Genomic DNA, 20,664 nt, shown 5'->3' with positions numbered 1-20,664 from the left:
TCTTCTATCCAGACAAAGCGGCAGTGGAAATTCTTGCCAGTATCCTCACCATGAAAGGTAGAAAGGTCTTTTTCATCCATATATGTCATAGCCTTTAGCATATTATAAACAACTGATTCAAGAAAGTTTCAAATCATGACTGGAGTGATGAATTTCACTCACCCCTCTTATAAATTTAGGAAAACCACCTAACATACTATAATTTATGCTATGCCAAACCATTGTGCAGCATCTCACCTTAGATGTCAAATATATTGATCAATACATATTATGTAATATGTACAGATGTTATGAAAATTATTTTAGGTTTAAATGCTTCTCTTTGGTTTTAAGATAAAGTTCAAGAAATAAAACATAATAAAAATAAAAAATTAAAAGCAAAATATATCAGCAAAAGGGAGAAAAATAAAAAATTAGGGCGTTGAAGAAAAAAGAACAAAGGTCCATTGCTTGATGAATATTGAGAGAGTCCATGAATTCTTTATAATTCCTTGTATAGTGATATATTGTCTATTCAGCGTTTCTCCCCCACTAGCCAGCAATTTCAGACTGTGCTTCTGCTATTCACATGCAAGCAAGTATCTCTGACAGTACCTGAAAGACAAAACTCTCCAACAAAACTCATTAGCGAGGTCCTTAAATGTTTGAAGTTAAAACAAAGCACTATTTACACATTTACAGCTTGAAGCTAATTCACCCCCACTGCTAGAGAAGTGTCATCTGCATTCAGAAACAGATCTGGAGAATGTACAGCTTGTACCCCCTTCAACTGCTCTAATAATTTATCACATTCCCCTCTCATCTTGTCATACTCAATCTTCAGGTGGTCATATTTCTGTTTTAACTGAGAAAACGGTATCCAGGTTTTGGACCTTTTCTTATTATTATTTTGGTCAGCTCTGTTTTTCATATTAATATCACCTATGTTTGACCTGGTGTCTCCTCTCTGGGTGTTATCATAGGATATTACAGTATCTTCTGATCTTTATGTTCAGTATTTGTCCTAAACAATGTGGCTAAATCAATTTTGACAGCCTGCTCATTTGACTTTCTCCATAAATGGTCTGCTCTCAACAATATGTCTTTTAAATCATGAGGATTTGGGGTAACTAATAAAATATTTTGTTTAATATCTTCATGCAGCGCATCTAGAAACATACTCATATGTATCAAGCCCCCACGCTCAAATGCAAGATTATTACCGACCAATAATTCCATAATAGTTGCTATCCTGTGTGACAATTCATACGGAGATTCATTTTGCATCTGTTGGATCCTCCCATGAATAGTAACATCAGAACGTACACCATACAAAACACATAATAATTCCAGTAATATGTCCCTTGTCCTCAGAGGATGAATACAGATCTGTTTAATTCTCATCCAAAGACCACTTCCTAAAGAATGTTGCAAAACTCTTTCTAAGTCAGATGGGTTGAGATTGTACATATCTCTGACCTGCTGCACGTCACAAAACCATTTTAAAAATCTGTTTAAATCATGGTAGGGAACCATTCCTATTTCTTAAAGAATTGCATCTAATTCTCTTGGTTTCAAAGGCTTCATTACAAGCTGAACTTCACCTGTATTATTATTATTATTATTGTTATAAACTGTGGTAGTCACAGTGGGGGCAGCTGGTAATGAATTATCAGATTTAATATGAGGTTCTGTTTCATTTGATAGAAAGATTGTGTTTGTATTTTGCTGCAGATTGCGGAATCCAAGATTTGATGCATATCTGCATTCTTGAGATTTTAATTTTCTTCTTAATTTTAATCTCTCATTTTCCTCTGATAATTCATCACAACGTTTAGATTTCTCAAGCAAAGCTCTCCCAATGGTAACTGCATGCAATTTTAAATTTACAAGTCCCCTTTGATATACTAGTACCCTGGGAGGGAGTTTCTGCTAGGTCAATATTGTACTGTATGTGTACATATATATAATAATATAATGTCCCACATAAATCGGTGAACATATTACAACATATGGGTTTGTTTGTTTTTTAATATTCATACTTACCTAGGTGGATTCAGCATCAGACCAATGCTGCAACTGTCCCCCGGCTTCACTGCACTGAGAACCGAGCCATCGAACACCGCCAATGGTTCGGTTCTCACTCCTCCCAGAGCAGAGAGATGCTTCCTGTCAGTCAGCAGCTCTCATGCTCTGATCCTCCACACTCATTGGAGGATCAGAGCTGTGGGGGGAGGGGAGCGGCCGTCTCAGCAGCTTGCTGAGACTGCCATCAGTCAAGGCAGCTTGTGGATCCAGACTTGGGAAGTCGGAATGATGCGCTGCTTTGACTGATAGCAGTGACGTCAGCGGAAAGCGGACTTCAGAACAGTCTCCGCTGAAAACTGGTCCCAGGAGTGCAAAACAAATTGTACTCCTGTGACACAGAGGAGAAGCCCAGCCTAAAAATCTCAGGCAGGACTTCTCTTTTAAAAGTGATTCAACGTAAGGATGGAATGTGTTAACAGGGAATATGCCAGTGGTAAGCATATTAGGAATAACGTCCAAAGGCTAATGAGAATGGCTGAGTACAGTAGGCAAGTGCCGAAGCTACTGTGGACCATAGGTGGAGAGCAAGGGGAACTACCCAAGAAACCCCCCAAAAAACATTTTTTTTTAAATTTGACAACAGTGTACTCTGTATCGAGGTCCAGACCTAAGCAGGGGAGGATAGATTGCACACTTTACCCTGGGGACGCCAACTGATAAACTTCAGCCATGGAAGGGATGGGAAAGAAGGCTCAGGACCATGCTTGATGTCTATGCTAAGGAGGTCATATCCTGGCAGAAGGAGGTAGTCAGGTTTCAGGTGGTATCCACTAGGACAGGGAATTATTTGCCCAAGAGAAAAAAATTACTCTTTTGCTGTCACATATAGTTGGTAAGGTTGAATAAAGACACCAGTCCATCCAGTTCAACCTGTGTGAGTGTGGCTATGTGTATGTTTATATCAATACCATGTCCCATATCCCTGTATATTGTGTTTGCTGAGATGCCCGAGAGTTTTTTGAAACTATCGACACTTCTGGCTGACACCACCAACTCTTACCACTCTGACAGTAAAAAAAACCCTACACAGTTTAAGGCTAAACTGCTTCTCTTCCCATTTTGTTGAATGGTCACGTGTCTTCTTAAGCTCCCTGAAACTGAAAAGTTTTTTTCCTATGCTAGAATCGCCATTGAGGTATTTGTATATTGCTATCATATCTCCTCTAAATGTTTGTAGTTATTCCTCCACCGGTCCCCTTATTAGTTTTGTTGCCCTTCTTTGGAGCCCTTCTCTTCAGTTCCAGCACATCCTTTCTGAGGACTGGTGACCAAGACTGGACAGCATACTCAGGATGTGGCCGGATCAGAGTTTTGTATATAGTTTTATCTCTAGAGTAAATACCCTTTTTAATGTATGCTAATATTCTGCTTGCTTTACTTGCTGCAGCTTGGCATGGCATGACATTGCTTAGCCTGTGATCTACTAGGACCCCCAGATTGTTTTCTATCCTGGATTTCCCCTAAGGTTCTTCCCCTAGGGAGTAACTTGCATTAATAATATTAGCCCCCAAGTGCATTACTTAACATTTTTCAACATTAAACCTCATTTGCCATGTGATTTCCCACCCCTTTATTTTACTGATGTTCTCTTGTAAAGTTTCAATATCCTGCTGTTATTCAAGTTATTGCCCTGCCTAGCTTTGTATTGTCAACAAACACTGAGATTGAGGTATTAATGCTAACTTCTATATCATTTGTGAATAAATTAAACAGAATTGGGTCCATGACAAAGCCTTGGGGCACTCCACTTACCACTCCAGACCATTCTGAGTACACACTGTTTATCACCACCCTTTGAATGTGCCCCTGTAACCAGTTGTGTATCCATCCGATCAAAATAATAATAATTTAAATGCTGCATCCCTGAATTTGATGCTTTAAAACGGTATTTATAGTATAATTATGTGACTTTTAGGCATAGCATTTAGTAGAAAAATAAAATTTATTTCATTCAGTTAAAATTAGACAATATTGGTCCATACAGTAGCAGGCTATACTAAAATATATTACAATTGTAAAACAATCTGTGATAATTGCATATAATAGTCATTCAAGCTCAACGCGTTTCTTGGACATGGTCCTCTTCATCAGGAGCTATCACTGTAGACTTTATTTGTGCCATCTAAATGAAATGACAGCTTTTAATGATACAGTATATAGAAAAAATATAACAAAATTTCACACGCTGTGTAATAGCATTTCCCAGAGGAATTCCGCATGGATAATTCCTATTCACTGACTCACATACATCTCCCAGGGGTCCCACAAGCCCTTCTCTCCCCTTATCCTCCTGCTCTAACCTCCAATATAGTTTCACTTTGATCTCTTCTGAGTAATTTTCATATATTATATAATTTACCTTTTGCTTTATTGACTTTATTGGGAATTTATTGACTTTTTCCTAGGATAGGGAGAATTTATCACAAGCTGTTATTTTACATCCTAGTTACAATAAAGCTAATAGGTAATTTCATTATAATTATAATGATGAAATTCTGGCAGATTTAAAAAATCTGCCATTTCTCTCCTACTAATGATACTGTTTTCATCAGCAAATTCTTGGATATAGTCCCTTCCAACAGTTTACATATTATCATTCTTAGACTGACTGGTCTGTAGTTCCAGGTATATATCTCTGCCCTTTTTAAATATTGGTATCACGTTTGCTTTTTGTCAAACAGCTGGTACCATTTACTAAGCTGTCCATTAAAATTAGGAATAATGGTCTGGCTATTATCTGGCTAAGTTCTTTGGGCACTCTCGGGTGTAAGCCATCTGGTCCTGGTGATTTATTTGCATTAAGTTTTTCAAGTCTTCTTTGGACACTGGCTTCTGTTAGCAACAAGGGTACATTCGGTGACGTGTTACTAATGATACAATCTTGATTACTATCCCCCCTTTTTTCATTGAAATAAGGAGATGCATTTAGTACAGTTGCCTTCTCCTTGTCAGTGGTAACCAACTTCCCCTGATCACCTTTTATGGGGTAAATATGCTGTGATCTCGCTTTCTTACTATTGATACATTTAAAAAATTTGGGGGAATTTTTTTCACTTTCCTCCTCTATGTGTCTCTTGTAGTCTATTTTAGCTGCCCTGATTGTGCTCTTACATTTCTCATTGCATTCCTTATAATATTGGAATGCTGACAATGATCTCTCGGCCTTATAATTTTTAAAGGCCATTTTTTTCCCCTCTTTAAAATGCCTTTTTACATTTAGGTTTAGCCACCCAGGTTTACCTGTAGCTGTTTTATATTTGTTGCCCATTGAAATGCACTGGCTAATACCTTTACACGCAGTCCCCGGGTTACAAACGACTCCTACTTACAAACGGAGGGAGAAAACAGGAAGTGAGAGGAAATGTACCCCTAGGAAGGTAAATTCACTCCTGTAAGTGTTATGTGAAAAAGGTATCTCCGCTGAAGCTTTATCACTAATCTTTGTTTCCACAATACATAGTTACATAGTTACATAGTTGGTGAGGTTGAAAAAAGACACAAGTCCATCAAGTCCAACCTATGTGTGTGATTATATGTCAGTATTACATTGTATATATCTGTATGTTGCAGTCGTTCAGGTGCTTATCTAATAGTTTCTTGAAACTATCAATGCCCCCCCGCTGAGACTACCGCCTGTGGAAGGGAATTCCACATCCTTGCCGCTCTTAAAGAACCCTCTACGTAGTTTAAGGTTAAACCTCTTTTCTTCTAATTTTAATGAATGGCCACGAGTCTTGTTAAACTCCCTTCTGCGAAAACATTTTATCCCTAATGTGGGGTCACCAGTCTGGTATTTGTATATTTAAATCATATCCCCTCTCAAGCGTCTCTTCTCCAGAGAGAATAAATTCAGTGCTTGCAACCTTTCCTCATAACTAATATCCTCCAGACCCTTTATTAGCTTTGTTGCCCTTCTTTGTACTCGCTCCATTTCCAGTACATCCTTCCTGAGGACTGGTGCCCAGAACTGGACAGCATACTCTAGGTGCAGCCGGACCAGAGTCTTGTAGAGCGGGAGAATTATCATTTTATCTATGGAGTTGATCCCCTTTTTAATGCATGCCAATATTCTGTTTGCTTTGTTAGCAGCAGCTTGGCATTGCATGCCAATGCTGAGCCTATCATCTACTAGGACCCCCAGGTCCTTTTCCATCCTAGATTCCCCCAGAGGTTCTCCCCCCAATGTATAGATTGCATTCATATTTTTGCCACCCAAATGCATTATTTTACATTTTTCTACATTGGACCTCATTTGCCATGTAGTTGCCCACCCCATTAATGTGTTCAGATCTTTCTGAAAGGTTTCCACATCCTGCGGAGAAGTTATTGCCCTGCTTAGCTTAGTATCATCCGCAAATACAGAGATTGAACTGTTTACCCCATCCTCCAGGTCGTTTATGAACAAGTTAAATAGTATTGGTCCCAGCATCGAACCCTGGGGGACCCCACTACCCACCCCTGACCATTCCGAGTACTCCCCATTTATCACCACCCTCTGAACTCGCCCTTGTAGCCAGTTTTCAATCCATGTACTCACCCTATGGTCCATGCCAACAGACCTTATTTTGTACAGTAAACGTTTATGAGGAACTGTGTCAAATGCTTTTGCAAAATCCAGATACACCACGTCTACGGGCCTCCCTTTATCTAGATGGCAACTCACCTCCTAATAGAAGGTTAATAGATTGGTTTGGCAAGAACGATTCTTCATGAATCCATGCTGATTACTGTTAATGATACCGTTCTCATTACTAAAATCTTGTGTATAGTCCCTTATTATCCCCTCCAAGAGTTTATGTACTATTGATGTTAGGCTAACTGGTCTGTAATTCCTAGGGATGTATTTTGGGCCCTTTTTAAATATTGGTTCTACACTGGCTTTTCTCCAATCAGCTGGTACCATTCCAGTCAGTAGACTGTCAGTAAAAATTAGGAACAATGATCTGGCAATTACTTGACTGAGTTCCCTAAGTACCCTCGGATGCAAGCCATCTGGTCCCAGTGATTTATTAATGTTGAGTTTCCAAAGTCTAATTTTAATTCTGTCCTCCGTTAACCATGGAAGTGCTTCCTGTGATGTGTCATGAGGATAAACACTGCAGTTTTGGTTACTGAAGCACCCCCCGATTCCCTTGTGAAGACTGAGGAGAAGAATAAATTTAATACCTTAGCCATCTCCCCATCCTTTGTAACCAGATTTCCTTCCTCATTCTTTATGGGACCAATATGGTCTGTCCTTCCTTTTTTACTGTTTACATACTTAAAGAATTTCTTGGGATTTTTTTTGCTCTCCTCCGTTATGTGTCTTCAATGTTCTATCTTAGCTGTCCTTATTGCACCCTTACATGTCTTGTTGCATTCTTTATAGAGTCTGAATGCTGATGATGATCCCTCAACCTTGTATTTTTTGAAGGCCTTCTCCTTTGCTTTTATATGCATTTTTATATTGGAGTTAAGGCATCCAAGACTTTTGTTCTCTATTTTAAATTTATTACCCAATGGGATGCATTGGCTAATGCCCTTATTTAATATGCTCTTAAAGCAAACCCATCTCTCCTCCGTGTTCTTTGTTCCTAATATTTTATTCCAATTTATGCCTTCTAGCAAGGTTCATAGTTTAGGGAAGTTGGCTCTTTTGAAATTCAGTGTCTTTGTATTGCCCTTATGTTTCCTATTTGTGTGATTTATACTGAAGCCAATTGACCTGTGATCGCTGTTACCTAAATTGCCCCGTATTTCCACATCCGTGATCAGGTCTGTATTGTTGGTAATCAGTAGATCCAGTAACGCTTTATTTCTAGTTGGTGCGTCTATCATCTGACCCATAAAATTGTCCTGCAAGACATTTAGGAACTGGCGAGCCTTAGATAATTGCACGGTTCCCTCCGCCCAGTCTATGTCTGGATAGTTAAAATCCCCCATTATAACACTTCCCATCCTTGCTGCTAATCCAAATTGTGATAGGAGATCTGTCTCCCCTTCCTCCCTCAGGTTAGGGGGCCTATAGCATACTCCCAGTATTATTTTCCCCTTTAGCTTCATCCCTTTGGAGCTCTTGGTGGAATCCATAAGGATTCCACCTCCTCCCTAGCTCCCATAGTGATGTCATCTCTCACATTCACTTGTACATTATTCTTGATATATAGGCATACCCCTCCCCCTTTTTTACCCTCCCTATCCTTGCGATAAAGAATATCCTTGAATGTTTGCCAGACAATAATGAGAGCTGTTGAACCAGGTCTCTGAAATTCCCACAAAATCCTAATCCTCCTCTTACAACAGTATCTCTAGTTCACCCATCTTGTCCGCCAGGCTCCTGGCATTGGTGAACATGCCACGTAGTTTAGACCGATCGCATATTATCCTCTTATTGGGTGTTCCGAGATTGCAACTAGGACTTGCTACTATACTTACCTTGGGTTTATGTGCTTTGGTCAACCTACCACTAATACCCCAAATACTACCCTCTGGAATATGTTCCACGCTGACTATCTCTACCTCTGGACCCTCCCCCCCATCGCATAGTTTAAAAACCCCTCTAACTTTTTGGCTATCTTCATTCCCAGCTGATCTGCACCCTCCTCATTTGACTCCTCCTCTTGACTGTCACCCATCTACTCTTTGCTAGTGCCTGCACCTCTTTGTCTCCACCCGCCTCTGTGCTGGCTCCTGCCATGTACGTTCCTGGCTCTCCTTTAGTATGGAAGGACTTCTCAATGCTGACAGTTGCTTCCCCAGATTAAGAACCTGGGCTTCCAGGGAAACAATGCGCTTACATTTTGCACAGCAGTAGTCATCCTCGATCGGATGATCAAGGAATGCATACATGCCGCAAGATGTACAGCAAGTCACCTCTCCACACCCGCCGGGCATCATACCTATTAAATTTAATGAGGATTGGGGATTATAACCTGTCCAAATTACCTAACAACTAGTTTCCTGACACTAATACTCAACAAGACAATACATAGGTACTCAACAAGACAATACACAGGTACTCTACAAGACAATACACAGGTACTCGCAGAACTACGTGCACTCGCAGAACTATGTGCACCCGCAGAACTACGTCTACTCGCAGACCACTTGCAGAACTACGTGCACTCGCAGACTTAAGTGCACTCACAGAACTACGCGCACTCGCAGAATTACGCACACTCGCACAACTACGCGCACTCGCAGACCACTCGCAGACCTACGTGCACTCGCAGACCACTCGCAGAACTATGTGCACTCACAGAACTACGTGCACTCGCAGACCTATGTGCACTCGTAGACCACTCGCAGAACTATGTGCACTCGCAGAACACAAGTACACAGTACACAATACACAAGTACTAACGATCCACACACACTACTTAGACAACACTCAGGTACTCACACTACACAGGTACTATGACCCCTGTTATAACCTCCTGTTTTCAACTCTGGTTTTTAACTCACCACTTTGATCATTTCCACTTGGACAGAGTTCCAGCAAGCTCAAAGATGAGCAGGCTCACAATGAGTTCTATAGAAGGTTATATAGGCCTCAAGCACCTGTGACCAATTAACCACTCCCTTTAATTAGTAGGCTGAAGGAAGCAAAGAAAAAAAAAGTGTTTAAAAAGTGTCAGAAAAAGGTGTTAAAAAGCTACAAGGAAAAGCCCCAAAAAGAACCTAAAAATGCAACCCATCAATCACCAGCAGTCAAAAAGCAAGACTTGTTTACTTTCCACTCAAGGTCCCCACTGTTTAGCGTTCAACCAGTGGGAACACCATTCAGAGGTTGATACATGTGCAGAGGAGAGGATCCGAGCCTTTGACGTTGCGCAGCCATGGTGGTGAGCGAGCGGACATTCTCAATACATGTAACAAGGTTTTCAATAAAAGTTTTATAGCAGAGAGCACTATGTCGGCTGTGTTTTTGATTACATGATACATGAGTCCCTTGAAGTGGAGGAACAGCTGAATAATCTCGGAGATCAATCCCCTATCTGTGAGGGATACATTGGGTGGAATGCAGATCATGAAAGGGAGAAATTGAACAGCTGAGTCCTGAGAGAAAGAAAAGATGTTTGGGTAGTGAAAATAAAGAGTTCATTTGAGTCTTCCTGACTTATCCTTGAGGTGAACAGATTAAATAGCTAGTGGTCGTTTGCACAAGCAATAAGAATTATTGAGAAGCAAGGTGATATGATAATAACACTGGAGCACTACTATCAAGATTGATATTGATTTATGGGACATTTATTATGAATTTTTTATGAATTTGAATTTTTTTCCATGTATACATAGCACTAAGTAGCATTGAATTATCACTGTAGTAGCGCTGCACTGTGTGTGTGTGTGTGTGTGTATGTGTGTCTTTTGGTACACATACACATATATTTATATATGTATAGATTTTCAAAGTGTAGTGATTTCACTTAAAGTGTATAGCTGCTGCAACTTTGCACTTGATTAATTTAGGGTGGCGCTGATTGTTTCACACATTAGTATTATCATACAGTCATTAAGGAATCAAAGAACATTGGTTGTTATGGGTAAGACAAATGCGTCAAAGGCATTAACAATGGATCTTTTGAGTAACTAGCTTAAAATCCAGAGGGAGATTACATTTTATACAGGGTACAAAGATCAACAGTAGTTACACTAATGCCCCGTACACACGGTCGGATTTTCCGATGGACAATGTCCGATCGGAGCGTGTTGTCGGAAATTCCGACCGTGTGTGGGCTCCATCGGACATTTTCCATCGGATTTTCCGACACACAAAGTTTGAGAGCAGGCTATAAAATTTTCCGACAACAAAATTCGTTGTCGGAAATTCCGATCGTGTGTACACAAATCCGACGGACAAAGTGCCACGCATGCTCAGAATAAATAAAGAGATGAAAGCTATTGGCCACTGCCCCGTTTATAGCCCCGACGTACGTGTTTTACGTCACCGCGTTCAGAACGTTCGGATTTTCCGACAACTTTGTGTGACCGTGTGTATGCAAGACAAGTTTAAACCAACATCCGTTGGAAAAAATCCTAGGATTTTGTTGTCGGAATGTCCGAACAAAGTCCGACCGTGTGTACGGGGCATTAGAGTAAATAAATAATACTAAATACCATAGCATGTCTTTCTGTCTTAAAAATAGTCATGGGAGATTTCATATGCGTGAGAAATGGTGTGGGCGTTTGTATGATAATTTAATCCCAAGGAATATGATGTTGCCTGTCTGCATTTAATATGTTTTAAAGCACTCCAGTTTTTCCTCAGTGTTCATTATTTCTAGAATTTCTAGCACAACGTTGTCTTTTTTAAAATTCCATGTTCTTGTACTAGCCTAATGCCTTCTTTTCCTGTGATTTAAACTGAATCTAATTACCTTATGATCGCTGTTTTCTAGGTTGTCCCTTATTTCCACATTTGCGTTTAAATCAGTGTTTTTTGTAATACGTAAATCTAGCAATGCATTATTTCTAGTATCCAGCAATTGGCACATGAATTTGTCCTGCAAGACTTTAGATGAGTGAGCAGTCCCTTCTGACAAGTTAATATCTGGATAATTGAATCCCCCATTATAAAAACATTTCCCTGCTGAGCCGCCATTCATAACTGAGATAATAGATCTGGCTCCTTCTCACCCTTCAAGTCAATTTTCCGTTTGTTTCTTCCCTTTGAAGCTCCAGCCACTAGGATTCCACCTCCTCCCTTACCACATTAGCAATGTCGTCCCCTCACATTTACTAGCAAATCATTCTTTGTATACCGGCGCAACCACCTCCCTCTTCTACCCTCCCTTCAATACAAGGAGTACCCCTGGACAGTTTCTAGCCAGTCATGTGAGCTGTCAAACCAAGTTTCTGATATTCCTATGAAGTTGAAGTCCTCCTCGGGTATCAGCAGCTCTGTTTCGTCCATTTTATTAGATAGGCAATTGGTAGTGCGGTGTGTCACTCCAACACATTACATCTCTGATCACGGTAAAGAGCTTATGATGTTGGCACTTTACCATATAGTCAGCTGTGTTCTATCATAGCTGATCTAACTAGGAAGTGCCGGTTATCGGCATTCCTCTATTCACGCTGACAGAACGTGAGTAGAGGAGAGGCGATAAGTGGCTCTCCTGACAGGAGGGATCTGCACTGATAATCAGTGCAGTGATCATCAATGCTGCCTATCAGTGCCTCCTATCAGTGCACATCATTGCCACCTATCAGTGCCCATCAGTGCCACCTATCAGTGCCCATCAGTGCTGCATATCAGTGCCGCCTATCAGTGCTGCATATCATTGCCGTCTATCAGTGACCATCAGTGCTGCATATTAGTGCCTCCTCATCAGTGCCACCTCATCAGTGCTGCCACATCAGTGCTTTCTCATTAGTGAACATCAGTGAAGGAGAAAACTTATTTATTTACATAATTTTACAACAGAAAGAAAGAAAAACTTATTTTTTCAAAATTTTCTGTCTTTTTTAATTTGTTTAGCAAAAAATAAAAACCAGTGGTGAATAAATACCACCAAAAGAAAGCTCTATCTGTCTCAAAAAAATGTAAACATTTTGTTTGGGTGCAGCATTGCATGACTGCGCAATTGTCATTCAAGTGCTGAAAGCTGAAAATTGGCCTGGGCAGGAAGGGGGTGAAAGTGCTCAGTATTGAAGTGGTTAAATATAACCCCTAAGTCCCTCAAATCAATTTTTTGGACACACCATCTTCCTCTAACTTTGTCATTGTTACCAATGTGTACAATGAAAGCTGGGTCCTCCAGGAGAATGCACATAAAAGTAGAAAAAATCCCATAAAGGGCAATGGATCATGCCTAGAAGGTCTCAAGAATGGGATGAGAGAATCTTTTTCTCTTACAAGCAAGTAGAAATGGAGAAGAACTAGAGAGGTAAGGAGGAGGTGGCAATTAAGAATAATTGTACATCTACTGGAAAAGGTGAAAAAAGAGAACATTTTTGACATCTCTTTTTAAGTTAGGGTTATTTTTCATAGACCACCCCATTACCTCCAAAAGAGGGGGCAACCTATTGGCATGAGAAAAGCTTTTAACAGCTTGAAGTGGGCTTAAAGTTGTTCTAAAGGTAAAGGTTTTTTACCTTCATGCATTCTATGCAGTACGGTAAAAAAACCTGTGTGCAGCAGCCCCCCTAATACTTACCCGAGCATAATCTCGATCCAACGATGTGCCCGAGGGCAGCGGCTCTCTGCCTCCTCACTGACTGAGACAGCAGCAGGAGCCATTGGCTCCTGCTACTGTCAATCACAACCAGTGAGTCAATGAGGAGAGAATGGGGGCGGGGCCAAGTCTGTCTGAATAGACTGACAGAGCAACGGCTCAGGAGCGAGCCTGCTCAGGTGCCCCCAAAGCAAGCTGTTTGCTATGGGGGCATTCGGCAGGAGGGAGCAGCCAGGAGCACCAGCGGGGCAGCCTGAGAACAGGTGGATCGGGGCTGCTCTCTGCAAAACCCCTGCAGAGTGCAGGTAAGTATGACATGTTTGTTATTTAAAAAAAAGAGGGAAGGTTTGCCAGCACTGGAAGGTGATGATTGCATCTGGGAAGGACACATGGATGAGAACCGCACAGTAGTGGATACGTAATGTAGTGTAAATTGTGGTTTTGGATAGTGGGGTGGGGATAGTGGAGTCTGAATCCTCTCCCATCAGTAGCTGAGTGTGTTCATTGAGGGACTTGCCAAAGAGAAGCTCACCCTGGAAGAGCATGCACAAAAGGCATCTTTCCCCCACTGGATCAGTTGCCCAGGCTTTAAAGGGGTTGTAAAGGCAAAAGGTTTTTATCTTAATGCATTCTATGCATTAAGATAAAAAACCTTTTGTGTGTAGCAGCCACCCCAGCACCCCCCATTGACTCCCGCGGCTGTCAATTCAAGTCAGCCAATCAGGGGAGAGAGGGGGCGGGGCCAGGTCTAAATGGACACATAAAGCTGTGACTTGGCTCCAGTGCCCCCGTAGGAAGCTGCTGACTCTGGAGGCACTAGATAGGAGGGAGGGGCCAGGAGGAGCAAAGAGGTAAGTATAACATGTTTGTTTTTTTAAAAGAAAAAAAAAACAAGACTTTAAAATCACTTTAAGCCATAGGATGCTTCACATATGCACAGAAAGTAAAGACCTTCTGGAGACCTGAAGAATCAGTTCCTAATGGCATCTACACATAATATTAGGACTTCAGGTAAAGGTTGAAGCCGGGTTCGCATATGTGCGGCCGCATATTTGTTCCTGGGGTCCGGTGAGTGTCTGTTCACTGGTTCAGGTGCAATTCTGGTCCGAATTTTTAAAAGACTTAAGATTGCCGTGCTTTAAGGATTGATATGACAAAAACACACAAAAGATATATGTGTATGTATGTGGTCAGTCTGTGAAGACATCCAAAGTAACAGTGATCAGTCCATTAAGGGAATCCAAAATAGGTGAAAAGTTCTTGGATATTTGTTTTTCAGTGATAAGAAACGACCAAACACCAAAAGTGCACCTTCCACCAGGATAAAAGAAAAGGCTGTGCCCTTACCAGATGACTAGACTTATAGAAGCCTAGTAAAGTGTGGGTTCATACAATACATAGAAGCCATCCTCTGGATGTAGGCAGGATGATGAAGATAGCAATTCAAATGGCTGCTCTCTGTCTCTCACTCCATATGAAGATTGTGTTTGTGCCACCATATTGGTAAAAAGACGATCTTGATCATAAAGGCATGATTTATGAGCGGCATAGAATGGCTGGCAGTGATCCCCAAACTTTTCACGGAAGATTGGGAGGATTTTGAGGAAACATAGCGTATCTCACAAAAGTGAGTACACCCCTCACATTTTTGTAAATATTTTATTATATCTTTTCATGTGACAACACTGAGGAAATGACACTTTGCTACAATGTGAGTGTACAGCTTGTATAATAATGTACATTTGCTGTCCCCTCAAAATAACTCAACACACAGACATTAATGTCTAAACCTATGGCAACAAAAGTATGTACACCCCTACGTGAAAATGTCCAAATTGGGCCCAATTGAAGACCAGAGCTTCACAGATTGCCACTGGAGTCCTCTTCCACTATTCCATGATGACATCATGGAGCTGGTGAATGTTAGAGACCTGGCACTCCTCCACTTTCCGTTTGAGGATGCCCCACAGATGCTCAATAGGGTTTAGATCTGGAGACATGCTTGGCCAGTCCATCAGCACTCATGCAGCCCCAGACCATGACACTCCCACCACCAAGCTTGACTGTAGGCAAGACACACTTGTCTTTGTACTCCTCACCTGGTTGCTGCCACACACGCTCAACACCATCTGAACCAAATAGGTTTACCTTGGTCTCATCAGACCACAGGACATGGTTCCAGTAATCCATGTCCTTAGTCTGCTTATCTTCAGCAAACTGTTTGCGGGCTTTCTTGTGCATCATCTTTAGAAGAGGCTTCCTTCTGGGGCAACAGCCATGCAGACCAAATTGATGCAATGTGCAGCATATGGTCTGAGCACTGAAAGGCTGACCCCCCACCCCTTTAACCTCTGCAGCAATGCCGGCAGCACTCATATGTCTATTTCCCAAGGACAACCTCTGGATATGACGCTGAGCACTTGCACTCAACTTCTTTGGTCGACCATGGCGAGGCCTGTTCTGAGTGGAACCTGTCCTGTTAAACTGCTGTATGATCTTGGCCACCGTGCTGCATCTCAGTTTCAGAGTCTTGGTAATCTTCTTATAGCCTAGGCCATCTTTATGTAGAGCCACAATTCTTTTTTTCAGATCCTCAAAGAGTTCTTTGTCATGAGGTGCCATGTTGAACTTTCAGTGACCAGTATGAGAGAATAAGAGCGATAACACCAAATTTAACACACCTGCTCCCCATTCACACCTGAGACCTTGTAACACTAACGAGTCACATGACATCGGGGAGGGAAAATGGCTAATTGGGCCCAATTTGGAAACTTTCATTTAGGGGTGTACTCACTTTTGTTGCCAGCGGTTTAGACATTAATGGCTGTGTTGATGAAAGTAGTCCATAAACTTAACAGTTGAATAACACCACAGTGACTCCACACCTATGAGAGAGTGCCCAACCACCGTATAAATTGCCTGCTTACCGGATAGTAAGCAGAAAGAGGTGTTTGGCTATAACCCAGCCACGGCCTTTGTCTTTCCAAGGATGACTGCTGGATACACACAGGAAATGGACCCGATACTGGCAACCCCCTAAGCGTCTCCTTGATTCATAACCGTACGGAGATGTACTCGGGATAGGCTCAGAAGGAAGAGAGACTGACCATAACGTGATACAGTTTAACCAATTTATTGAAAGAAACGAAGTGGTAATACACTTACATATGTGGAAGTAAAAATCTCATAAAATCAATGCTGGCTGGCAAACACAGGAGCCCGTTCTCCTCACAACAGCATGGTGATGTCAGTGCGTGCCCTCCCAGACACGTTTCGTCATAGGTGACGTTTTCAATGGGGATCGGGCAATGCAATGACACACCACCATATATAGAGCCAGACCTTGTTCTGAGACGTAAGCATCAGGCTGCAAGCGCCATTTTAGTTATAGGCATCTAATACTCTGATATCACTGATATCTCTGATATCTCTGATACCTATCTAATATCACAAACACCATTTTGGTTATGGGCATCCGATACTTTGAACCAGCATACATAGATCGAACAGCTCAATACCAAGCCATAAGATCCATTTAGATAGTGGGCAACTATTATACATTCCAAAGCATTGGACATAAACCCAACAGCCAAGGAAAGCACTAGCCTACCAAACTATATTCCGTGTTGCATAACTAATGGCAATAAATACTGAGTACAAGGCATTGAGGCAGGATCAATCTGCTATACAAAACATACTGTATATGCCAAGCACTACTAGAAAATGAATAGAAATGCAATTAAAAATACAAATATACATATAAGAATACACATATAAGAATAAGGTGTTCAGAGCAGCAATAAAGAATCACATGTATATTCAAATTAATAACCATGATAAAGATGCAAATATATGAGAGTGATAAAGAAAAAATCAGACATCCCTCTCTTAAATGACAAGTGGCAATAAATCACCATAATAATTAACCTTAATAGAAATAATATAAAACAGCGAAACAAGTTCGCTACTCAGGTAATATAACCTATATTCATGATTAATAAGTGAAAGTCATTAAATGTGATAATTTAATAACAAAGATCCATCCAAGACCCTTTTCCTTGGTATTGATAAATTTAAGCCTTTTTGGCGGGGGAGTTCATTGGTAAGGGAGATATCCAGGCTTGAAATTGCATGGATTCATCATTTGAAATCCTATGCCCCCTACGGGCTCAATATAGACACCGATGTTAATGCATTCATCGACAATTCGTGATAAGCATTTGTCTATAGGTGGTGTGTGATGTAGGGATGAGCTTATTGGTATCACTTCTGGATGAATTATGTTAAAGTTCATTTGATTTTATGGATATGTATGTGCCTGATTGTAAACTTGATCTGAGACGTAAGGGTGAGCCTTTTTAACATTTTTCATTATTGTTTCACGTCACATAATATTATTATTTATTATTTATAGTATAGGATTAAATTTAATTATTAAATTATCACATTTAATGAATTTTACTTATTAATCATGAATATAGGTTATATTACCTGAGTAGCGAACTTGTTTCGCTGCTTTATATTGATTTATGTATTATGACACTGGGTTATTTCTGTTAGGGTTAATTATTATGATTTATCGCCACTTGTCATTTAAGAGAGGGATGTCTGATTTTTTCTTTATCACTCTCATATATTTGCATCTTTACCATGGTTATTAATTTAAATATACATGGTATTTTTTATTGCTGCTCTGAACACCTTATTCTTATATGTGTAGTCTTATATGTATATTTGTATTTTTAATTGCATTTCTATTCATTTTCTAGGAGTGCTTGGTATATATGTTTTGTATAGCAGATTTATCCTGCCTCATTGCCTTGTATTGAGTATCTATTGCCATTAGTTATACAACAGTGGATATAGTTTGGTAGGCTAGTGCTTTCCTTGGCTGTTGGGTTTATGTCTAATGCTTTGAAACTTATAATAGTTGCCCACTATCTAAATGGATCTTACGGCTTGGTGTTGAGCCGTTCAATCTATGTATGCTGGTTCAAAGTATCGGATGCCCATAACCAAAATGGTGTTTGTGGTATTAGATAGGTATCAGAGATATCAGCGGTATAAAAGTATTAGATGCCCATAACTAAAATGGCGCTTGCGGCCCGACGCTAATGTCTCGGAACAAGGTCTTGCTCCATATATGGTGGTGTGTCATTGCGTTGCCCGATCCCCATTAAGACGCTTAGGGGGTTGCCAGTATCGGGTCCATTTCCTGTGTGTATCCAGCAGTCGTTCTTGGAACGACAAAGGCCGTGGCTGGGTTATAGCCAAATGCTTCTTTCTGCTTACTATACAGTAAGCAGGCAATTTATACGATGGTTGGACACTGATGCCAAAAAACTACTGCTTATACTCTACTTGTATGCCAAAAAGAATACCTTCATCATCTGTAAGAGGTCCTTTCTGCCAATCCTCTCAGAGTGGTAACAGCTGATCAGTTCTGCTCTCCTGCTGTACCAACTTACATACACTAATAGGGGGTCCCCAAAAAGTTTTGAGAACATTTGGGGGCCTTGGACCAACTCTCTTCTCACTATGTAACCCAACTGGCTTCCTGTTAGACCCTGCTTTATTGCTCCTATCACATACCTCAAACTTGATATGGTATAGTCAGACTTCACTTTGTAATGGATATGTACTGTATACGAATTACACAGGACATGGATTCTGTAAAAGAATGTTTTAAATTTATTGTTATGGCATTTGTACCTTGTACAATTTTACAGTCAAGAAATAGCATCTTTAAAAAAAAGATTTGGGTTGTCTCTCTCAGGAGAAAAGTCATCATACATTTCTCTAGCCCATTTATACTGTACTCAGTTTGGTCAATCATTAAGGTGTTAGTGGCCAGGTGTAGGACTGGTCCTGCTAATGCAAAGCAGGTTTTTAGAGGAGTCTTTAAGCTCCCATCAATAGGGGATGGTAATGTCACCAATAAATGCCAGGTCCACCTTGGTGATGGACCATTTTTGGTAAATTCTGGGATACAAAATTATCTTGATGAAAAATAATCGCCCTGAGTTTGGCCAATCATTGTATAAGGCCAAGCTTGCCTGATCTAGGGTGGGAAAGGGCTTTTTACAGAAGGTTCTCTTCCTAGAGGATTTTTTAATATATTGAGGTTGTATTGCCTAAGTCATTTCTATCTAGAGACTAGTACGTACAGTCTTGATCAATGAATCCACAGTAAGAGTAAAAAAACTTTTAGGTGCAGCCCCCCCCCCCCCCCCCCAAATACCTGAGCCTGATCTCGATCCAGCGCTGGGTTTGAGAGCAGCTGCTCTCTCTCCCTTCTCACTGGAGCAGCGGGAGCAGTGGAGGAGAGAAATCTCAAGGCTCTTCTTGCAGGGAGTTTGTATCCCCTCTGGTTTGTGTCGCAGTGGGTGCATCAGGAAATTCTGTTGTTTGGGAAGAATTGTAATCCACCATTGCTAAGTGAGGGTCTTCCCCTGGAGGTTATTCACAGAATTGACATAGATTAAGAGGGTTCAGCTTGTCCAGTATGAAGGGGTCACAGTAACCCAAGCACTAACTGAGTTCCAGTAGTCTCATAGGCACAGGTAGCTGGAAAGGAAATTCCAGTTGGGAGGTTGAAAAGAACTGTCAAATTTGAATAGGTGAACTTTATATATAAGGTTACCCATTAGGCTGAATAGTGAGACAGCACGGTAGGGGAAAACAGTAAGAGTGTAAGTCCCTCTACACCTGTGCCCTATGAACTGCTTGTGTACACAGCTCTTCTGTATGTCTTGTAGGATAAAGATGTAGTATATACTACAGTGCAATCAAGACATGTAAGCCAGGAACCAGTATGTTAAAAGGTACAGGGAAACCCTGTCTTACATTGTGTAGATTGCTGATCCTGTCCAGGGACCAGAGTTCACCCATTATGGAGGGCATACCCTCAGAGGGGTCTTCAAGGAATGAACCACCTCTCTGGACCTGTATAACACCCTGAAGCTAACAGCTGTCCTTGCACCATGTGCCAAGGTGAGTGCCCAAACCAAACTTTACAGGCCAGCTCTACGACTGTGGGGTTTGTGTATGGACCCAAGGTATTCCCGAAGGTCACCAATCTGGCATCTGCTAATGAACCATGTAGGAAGTGAGCAATCAGATCTTGATAAAAGTGTCAGTCGGCAACTATGCACACCGCATGGTAGCACATTTTGACAGACTTACCTACAAAAGGAGCCCTCCAGCGTAGCGATGTCATGGCTCCCCTGATGCTTCCATCTTCCCCCAGTGTTCCTTACAGGTTTCCTATCTTCGGCCGCTTGAGTGGCCAGGCTGTGGTCACGTAACTCCTGCACATGTGCACGGGAGTCACATTGCTGTGGCACACAGAGCAGGCTGTAATCTGAGCTGTGCAGAGGTCTCTTCTGTTATAAAAACCTTGCCTGTCAGTAGATTTTAAAACACAAAGACTTTACTA

General features: G+C 41.1%; 1 protein-coding gene across 6 annotated transcripts in view; it reads left to right on the top strand.

The window, feature by feature from the left end:
- The window catches only part of AMPD2 (adenosine monophosphate deaminase 2), a 334,786-nt gene that overhangs the window by 239,211 nt on the left and 74,911 nt on the right, over positions 1–20,664 (top strand). The window lies entirely within an intron of this gene.

The sequence above is a fragment of the Aquarana catesbeiana genome, linkage group LG02 (genome assembly GCF_042186555.1).
Source record: "Aquarana catesbeiana isolate 2022-GZ linkage group LG02, ASM4218655v1, whole genome shotgun sequence".
NCBI classification, from domain to species: Eukaryota; Metazoa; Chordata; class Amphibia; order Anura; family Ranidae; genus Aquarana; species Aquarana catesbeiana.
The sequence above is the reverse complement of the archived record's forward strand: the minus strand, read 5'-3'. Positions and strand labels throughout refer to the sequence as shown.